Genomic DNA, 9,311 nt, shown 5'->3' with positions numbered 1-9,311 from the left:
GTGCTTTTACCACTGAGATTTTAATAAAATCCAGAAAAAGACTAAACAGAAATATACAACTGCTAAAAAGCTTCAAAGATGACATTTAGGTGAAAGTTTCTGTCTTTACTCTTGTATGCGTGGGAAAGGATATTGATAATCGCATGCAACTGATGAGCAACAGTGTGTGGATAGCTGTCTTAAAGCATATTTTGAGTATAAAGGAAACATATCATTGCTAAATATTTTCATGGTGCTGCTGTCACGGCCCGACTATAACAAAATTTCCTCTCTCCCATCAGTAAATCATATAAACAGCCTTCTGCAAGTACTCTCATCCCAGGCAGCTTTTATTTCTTAATATTCTCAGTCAGGAACAAGTCCAGGATGCACCCCAACTTTCAGCTGGCTCCTTGTACTGTCACTTCTGCAGTTAGCAGCTTAGAAAGATGGATAAGTGTGCCATGACAAGCCTGTAAATCCATTATTAATTTTTGATTGCAGCATATTTTTCTCAGTTCCCCACAGCAGGGTGTCATTGTGTGTCACTCTGCCCTTCATTTGAGATTAAATTCCACCAAGTTCGATGTACAATGAACATGGACATGAGAAGGCAGATTAATGATGGAAAGGAGAGAGAGAGGACAGTGAAAAACAGCTTACTAATTAGTGCACCTGGGGACATCCTCCAGAAACTAAGGTCCCTCCATATTCCCTCTAGAAAGGAATTGCAGCCACTGGGCACATATTCTTACTGTCAATAATTTATTGCTTACCACCAATGAGGTGATACAGACCTTCCTTTATGTACAACTAGCTATTACACTTGCAAATAAAATCATGCATGTATATTAAATATGCACTTTAAAACCCAAGCTCTTCTTGTGTTACAGAATCATCAACAGAGGAATCTTTTTCTTCTATTAAATGGGGGCTTGGATGTGGGAAGATTCTCCAAGAGAAACTCCCTTCTACCATGAAAATATCATGAACCTGGTTGTCTTCTAAATATGGTCATAAATCATCTTTTGTTAGTAAAAATCACTCCTACTGGTCTGTGATACTAACAGGCAGAATTTTGGCAATATTTTGGGGGCTTCAAATGCTTTCCTTCAAGAAAAGGGGGAAAATTAATTTGGATTGGAGGGAAGTGGAGACAAATACTCCAGTACAGTTAGCTGCAGTAGCAAGACCAACATGAAAAACAGATTTTTTGATTGTGGTTTTCTTTTTTCCTAAAGCTGTCTCTGGGACTAGCTCCCTTACGGATGTATTTCTCAAGATGACAGCCTCTGCTTTGCGTCTGTTACATACAAAGCTGAACATGGGCTATGAAGTTCAAAACTGGATTTCAAGTCAGTCAAAGTTCAAGGCAGACATGGGATTTGGCTTCGTTTCATAGCTAATTGCATGGGGTAAAATCCTGGCTGTCTTGAAGTCAGTGACACAAATCCCATTGGTTTCAGTGGGACAAGAGTTTCACCCCTGGCAGTTTAGAAGTCAATTAGTCAATTACAAAAAAAAAAAAAAAAAAAAAAAAAACCACAAAAAACTGATATTGACCATGATGGCATCTTTACTTATGCCCATTGCTGTCATGCTTATAGTATACTGGATCTATCTGTTTCCCATCCGATATGTTTATCAAGGTTTCTATGCCTGTCTCATTCTGGAATTCTTGTGATCTGTTCAAGGGTTCTGATCTTCAAATCTAAGACATGTAACATTCACTAGGAAGTACCCAAGCTTGTGATAAAACAGTGACAGCGTTTAGCACTTAAGTTCCAAATCCCAATGGAGTCACAAGGTGGATCCCACTTATTTTAATTGTCTCTAGAGCAGTTCTTTTTAATACTTTAGAGGCACTGGACACCATAAAATGAGATATGCCAAAAGTGTTCATCAGAACGTTGGCAATAATCTACTGTGCAACTCTAATCTTCATTTTTTATCGGCATGTCATCCTCAAATGCTCATGACCATATATGGCATGAACTTTTTGCTTTTATTCAGGAATTTCCTTTTCAATTTCTCTTTTTCTTAAGGCAGCGTGTGCTGGGATGACATGAAAAATGTCTGGAGCGTGATCCAGTCCCTCATACTCACATCCGATAAACAGATGGCTCTGCACGCCTCAGGCAGTGGAGGAATATCACCACATTCAAAGAGCTTTACTGATAACTCAGACGGTTACTCCAAAACATCGTATGCTACACCAATATTTTGCACAAACTGAGTAAAGTGAAATGTCCTGCCAAGCCTCCTCGGTGTGCGCTTGCACAGCCACGGCACTGCCAGCACTGGGACAACGCTCGCAGTGAGGAGCCCGGAGCTCGCACAGGCACTCAGCTGTCCCGAGGCTGGATCGAGGCCAAACGGCTTCTGAAACATTTTCCATGAGCTACATCTGAATTTATATCGCCTGCTGCATTCATGCGATTCTTTCTAGTGGAAGACAGGTTTGTGTGAAGGCTGCTGGAGTGGCTCATAGGTGTCACTCTGGATCCGGGTGAGGGAGAGGCCTCCCCTGCAGAACCAGCACTGCGTTATTTTCTGTGACAGAGACACGTTTACACACAGATATTGCGCTGCGTTGTTTTGTTTGCTCAAGCCTCGTTAAACTTTGTGGAGTTTAAATATAGCCAAGCCACAATGCTGGTTTATAGTATCCTCCTTGTTGACCACTGTGTTTACGTAGCTATGATCTTGCTTGAATGAACAGCATGGTGTTCTGGGAATACAGCCCCTGCTGTGGTGACATACTGCTTTGTCCTGTACCCGGGGATGTCTCGCACAGCACACCACGGAGTGGCCACCACAAAGTGTAGGGGCTGGGGAAGTGGAAACAAACGGCCCTGCTTCTTCTCTATGCGTTGGTCACGATGAAACTGAGCAAGTACTTCAGCAGAGCATTCATCTGCAACAGCTCACCTCGGGGCAGCACCGATTTTGGTGCAGTGGTGAGTGGAGCACGATGTGGACACCCTCCTGGGATGACCAACAAGAGCAACTCGTCCCCAGGAGATCTAAATGCTCCACTCAGGCCTGCATCAGCAACAGGCACAGACACAAAAGCTCCTCTCCCTTTGCCACTCTGAATTGCTGGTGGCTGTAGCAAGCCAGTTTTATAATGACTGGTCAACTGTGGAGGTGGCTGTTATATGAGCGACTGTGGTTTTGTGAGAAGGTTGTTGCTGCATCACTTCCCAAGGCAGAGCAACGCACAGGAGGTTGTTACTGGTACCGCATTTCAAACAGTTTAGGAAAAGGCCTTTTTTTCTTTACTGACAGACAAATGGGTTTTATCAGATACCTTCAGCACACATTAATACTCTGATTACTAATCACAGAATCAAATAATCTTTAGGGTTGGAAAAGACCTCTAAGACCATCTGGTCCAACCATCCCCCTACCACCAGCATCACCCCCTAAACCATGTCCCTAAGCACCACATCCAACCTTGCCTTGAACACCTCCAGGGACGGTGACTCCACCACCTCCCTGGGCAACCCGTCCCAATGCCTGACTGCTCTTTCTGAGAAGAAATGTCTCCTCATTTCCAACCTGAACCTCCCCTGGCACAACTTGAGGCCATTCCCTCTGGTCCTATCACTGGTTACCTGTGAGAAGAGGCCGACCCCCAGCTCCCCACACCTTCCTTTCAGGCAGTTGCAGAGAGCAATGAGGTCTCCCCTGAGCCTCCTCTTCTCCAGGCCAAACAACCCCAGCTCCCTCAGCCGCTCCTCACAGGACTTGTGCTCCAGGCCCCTCACCAGCTTCGTAGCCCTTCTCTGGACGTGCTCCAGGGCCTCGATGTCCTTCTTGTAGTGAGGGGCCCAAAGCTGAACACAGCACTCGAGGTGCGGCCTCACCAGAGCAGAGTACAGGGGGATGATCACCTCCCTGGTTTCCTTCTTGTAGAGGTTATTTATGTGAACCTAGGCTCTTTTCACACCCTTCATGCAATGGCATCATCAGTGAGAATGGTTATTTCTCAGTGGCTTTTGACATGTCAGTTCAGTGCTCCATACCATTACAGAAAAAACAGCTTGCCCTATGCATCTCTACTTTCTGAAACTGTTTGCCTGTTGGTTGGGCAGGGGAAAACAGGGGTCTAATTCTCAACTATGTATTTACAGAGTGCTATAAATACGCTCTGAAATAGCAGAAATAAGTAGGAAACCCTGAGTAAAAGCTGATGTTTCTTAGATTTATGAGCCTGTGATGCTAGCTGCCTGATGGTTTTTGTACATTTGTGAGTGGAAAAGAAAGATTTTGAAGGATTGTGTGGAACAGTAGGTCAAGAGATCCTCTGGACATATGTAAGCCAAAGAGGGTACATTGGCAAGCTGTCTCATGTGGTCAGGGAAAAAAGATCCTATGCCTGCTTTTAGAGACCAGAAAATAGTTGGAGGGAAGGAATGTTGTGTAACCAAGAATATGTGTTTGCATTTACTCATATTTGGAGTTAACAGCATAGAAGGATATTATGCTATTTATAGGTTGTATTGCGATGAAATTTTGCAACTGAGTGGCATCAGGATAAGCTTATTTCAAGATGAATAATAACAACATAAATGTAAAAGTATAAGCAGCCCACTGTTTCTTGAATAATAATTCTCTATTGAATTCACCTTGTGGTAATTATGTAGGTAAGTAATAAAGCAAGCAGAGGGTTCAAATTAATTTTGTATAAATCAGGACCTCTGCTGGAAAAGTGTTAGAGGTCTGCAAATCAAAAAGGTTAAGAATCACCAATATAGGTAATGCATTTGTTCTCCTCCATCCTCCAGGGGGTGGGACTGTATGTCTCTTGTTGTGGGAGGGCCCTGTGTTTACCCCTGAATGGTGTATTATCTTCTCCAGAGTGCAGCAGCCTGGGGTGCCGTCACAGGCCAACTGCAATAAAATGTTTCTGTTTCCTAACAACACTCCGTCTTCATGTCACACTCTGGAGTCCAGACGTGGCAGTGAGGTGTAATACAAATCATTTGTGCTTGTTCTAGGGCTTCGTGTAGCAAAGAGGAGATGCCTTGGAACATGGCAAGGCAAGGGGTAATTTAGTCTGGGGGGGGATCGTGGTATTTCATGTAAATACAGGACATTGGTCTGCAGATCAGTCATTCCCTTGTGACCCCAGCTTCTTTTTGTATAGGAGGACATTACAGTGAGGGCAAGTCTCAGGAATCATAGTCTTACAAAGGCCTTGTGCAAGAGAAAGGACTTTGTCACGGTGGTGGCCTAGTGGCTTCAGTATTCCTCTTTGTGCTGTGCTCTTGTGCAATTTTCAGCCCTGAAGGTTTGTGCAGTGTTGTCTGCTCGTAAGTCTCCTGATCGAATCCCAAAGCATACACAAGATCAAAAGAGCTTTCAGTGGGATTTACACTGTTTGTTTTGCTGCCTTCAGTACCTGACCTGCAGTCTTTGGTGCTTTATGAATAGATAACCACCACATAGTGTTCAGAGTCACTTCCTGCAATGCTTGGAAAAAGGTGGTCTAGCTTGTCGGTAGGTAAGTCATCTGGTGTTCTCTAGCTTTGCCTTGGTAGAGCAACCAGCACAGGGTCTTCATTATTCCCTATTTGTCTTGGAAGAGTTCTTTAAAGGACTCCATATTCTGGTGGTTCTTCTGAGAGAGATGTTGAAGGTCTGGAGGAATGCCAGTGAAACCTTAGCTCATAGAAAAGACATGCTAGGGCACAGTTGCTACAATGCTGGTAGTGACACTGTTAAAATATCAAAAAGTGGTAACTTCACACATTATATTCTAACCTGGGGACCCCCAAACTAGCCCTATATGAAGTCTGACGCCAAGTCCTCTATCTCCTGATCTAAGCCTAGCCTGGGGAACCTGGCAAGTCCCAAACCCACAGCTTGCCAACGATGACAGTGTGTGGTGGCAGCGTCTCTGTCCTGTATTTGAGCCCACGAGCTGCAACAGCCAATGTAGGAAACAGATGTAGGGGGGATGTGGTTCTGACTACAGAAATTCTGCAGGACCATTAGGATTTGGTTGCTTTTGGTAACTACTTCCTCACAGTAAATATCTTACAGACATTGTATGACACATCTGCTTAATGCTCTGCTAGTTTTCATTTTACCTCTGAAAACTGCTTTACAACTCTAAGACATCAATTCAGATTTGTTCCTTAGCACCACTGCAGGACTGAATATATCCTCTCATATCACAGCCTGCAATGGTCTCTAGCCGCACACTGTAACTTCATAGTCAGCACTTCTGTTACCAAAGCAGCTAGCTCTGATTTCTTCAGACTAAATATTTGCATGTTTATAGCAGATTGCTACCTGCCTCTCTGTGAGAAAATACAGGTTCTGTAACCTTCCACGCAGCTACTCACATGCTGGGTGTTTTCTGGAGATTTAAAGCTACATGACCAATGCACACATCTTCTGTTCCGATCCAAAAGGTAAAACTTGGCTGTTTTGTTAAAATCATAAATGATCCATCTTCACTAAGCTTTCCCTTAAAATCTCTCAGGCCACTCCACTGCACAAGTTAAAGGAAAATTGTTGCGGGTTGGTAATGAGGCTTCTACCACCATGCCAGCTAACCCTGCCTGCAACACCAGTAAAGACAGTGGTGTATTTCACAAACTCAAGCTAAAGTGATATTGTACCAGTACCTAGTAATACTGAATTTCATTTTAGCATTCTTAAAGGGGACATTAAAAAAACAAAACAAAAAAAACATTGATTATCGTTTGACAAAGTAATTTGATGAACATACAGTTAGGAGAACAAAAATACTGTAGCAATTCTCTTTGTCTAAATAACTAATAAAGTGGAAGAGAGTTAATTAGGAAGTTGAACAAATCATCACAGCAATATATATTGTAGGAACATCTTTGTCAACTGCTGTTGATGTCATCCAACAGCATTGCACAGATAATTTTAACAGAAGAAATGAAGACAAATACAAGCAACTACTGCTAGAGATGAGCATGGTGCTGGTCTCTTAAAAATGCCACTGACTGATTTCATATTCCAGAGACTCCACATAGATCATTAGCTGGATTGCGCTATGAATCATTTGCCTATCCCAGCTTTTTGTTCTAACAACAATTCTACAAGTCATCAAGTCATCTGATTTGTCAGACAGCTGGATGATGTCAAATTTCTGCTCCATGTCTCACTTTGTGCCCCCGAGGCTGAGAAAAAGGATTAGCTGCACCAGTGAAGAGCAGATAAAACCATGGGCACTGCATGGTACTTTTACCCCAAAAATAGTTATACAGCATTACTTTTGACTAGTTGCCTGGGGAAACTATAAATCCACCAGATTGATTTTAAAATGGAACCTATCGTGCCAAATTTCATGAGCACTTCAAATGAAAGCTCATGCTCTGTCATGACTAATAATGCCTCTTCAGATTCTGAGAACATGTCCATGGCTTGCACGTTCTCCTTTTGGTTGAGTAACAAAGAGCCTCCATTCATAGAGAGATCTTTCAAGAAACTTCATATAAATCAATCACTGACAACTGCAAATTCAATCTTCTTCACGTTGTCAGTTTTTAATTAAAAAGTTACGGCAACAAGCGATGACAGACACGAGCAACACAGCCTTCTTCAAAAAGTGCAAATACGTCTGAAGGTGAGAACACGGGACGAGTCCCTGTGCCGCCCCCAGAATATCATCTGAAAGTGACCTGCAATACAGAATTAAAAAACATTGAAAGAGATATTTTCTTTTTAATTCTCTGTGATTATGATTACCTGAAAGGTGCTCTCTAACCTTCTGCCCAAATCCAGGCCCAGATGTAGCTGCAGGTGCTTCTATCTTTCTTTTTATATATTCTCCTAAGTATTTTGCTGTCTGGATTTTGAATTCATTAACATGTTGGTGGAAGGAAGTCCCTGTTATGAAGCTATCCAGCACCGACCATATCTTTCCCTTTGCATCACATCCTCCTGTCGATTTTACCTAACACGTGAGATGTATCGACACACACCCTTACAGGATGCCAACAGATTTTCATGCAAAGCTAGTAAAGACAGAGAATCAACAATCCAAATAGTATGAGGTGAAAGGAAAGCAAGGCGACATGATTTAGAGGTTCAGTTTTCTCAGGCCTCCTTTCAACATCATAAAGAGGGAGAGGAAGGGAGAAAGAGAAAGGAAAACAGAGTTTAATTTTTTTTTTTTCAAGGCAGATAGCCTTAAAAACAGAGAGGAGAAACCTACTGCTTTGGAACTTGTGAAATCTTCTCCTGTCCCTAGACTTAAAACTCATCTAGTTTTCTGCTTGCTAAGGAACGCGGACCAGATTCACAAGAGAAGCAGAGGACTTTGGAGGTTTTTTGTTGAGGAATTTGGGGACATTTTTTAACTTTGATCCCTGATATGAAAGTTTACATCTATATCATTCAGTTAGGCACTTCAGGATTACATAAGATATAGGGACTTATTGAGGGTTTGTAGAAGTCTTTTCAAAGTGTTTTTCTTTCTACACTATCAAGTAGTTTATGCCAGCAATTTCAGGATTCCCTACTGGCTTTGTTTTTGTTTTGTTTGTGTCAAGAGGTGCTTCATACAGGTTAATAGGGATGTTATTGTTTTGTTTTTCCATTAATAATTCAATGACTTAAGAAAATGCCAGGATTTAGTCTATTTCATCCCTCCATTCCCTGTAGCAATGTCTGATGATAAAATAACTGGAAGAGAATGGAAAAAAAATAAAAAATATGTTTTCTCAGCTTTAATGTATACCAGCACATTGCACAGCTTTTGCTTTCTCATGTTTCACACTATTTCACCTGCATTGTCAGTTCTACACGGGGATCCAGAAGTACTGACTGCTGCAGTTACGTGGTATTTTATTCTGAATTCCATTCTCCTTGAATTCTGAGGACACAAGGCAGATCACAACCTTAACATTTAACTTCCTGCCTATTCTTTCATCACAAGAAAATCCTTTTAGACTATGCAAGTTTCCAGCAGTGACTGATGCTTGGTGCACGAAAGATATGCAGCGAATACATGTGAGCTACGTTATTGCATGGCCCAGCACGTTATAGCTTATGGTATCTGGGAAGTATGTTTCACTGTAGGCAGTGAAATATAAAGCAGAGCACAATATTAAACAGACAGGCAGAATTTCTGGGAAAGAGAAAGAAAATCTGAAATAGAGGAGAGAAAAGGTAAAAGACAAAATCAATGATAGAGACCTTACCGAGTAGTTAACAACTCCATAATGATCAATATTACCCTGCACTTCTCAGAGGCAGTGCAACCACAAGATCGTTTACGGAAAAAAATCAATAATTGCAGATCAAGAAGCTAACATGCTTATTCATATCTTTGTCATTAT

The sequence above is a fragment of the Anser cygnoides genome, chromosome 3 (genome assembly GCF_040182565.1).
Source record: "Anser cygnoides isolate HZ-2024a breed goose chromosome 3, Taihu_goose_T2T_genome, whole genome shotgun sequence".
Lineage (NCBI taxonomy): Eukaryota > Metazoa > Chordata > Aves > Anseriformes > Anatidae > Anser > Anser cygnoides.
Note: the sequence above shows the minus strand (reverse complement) of the source record.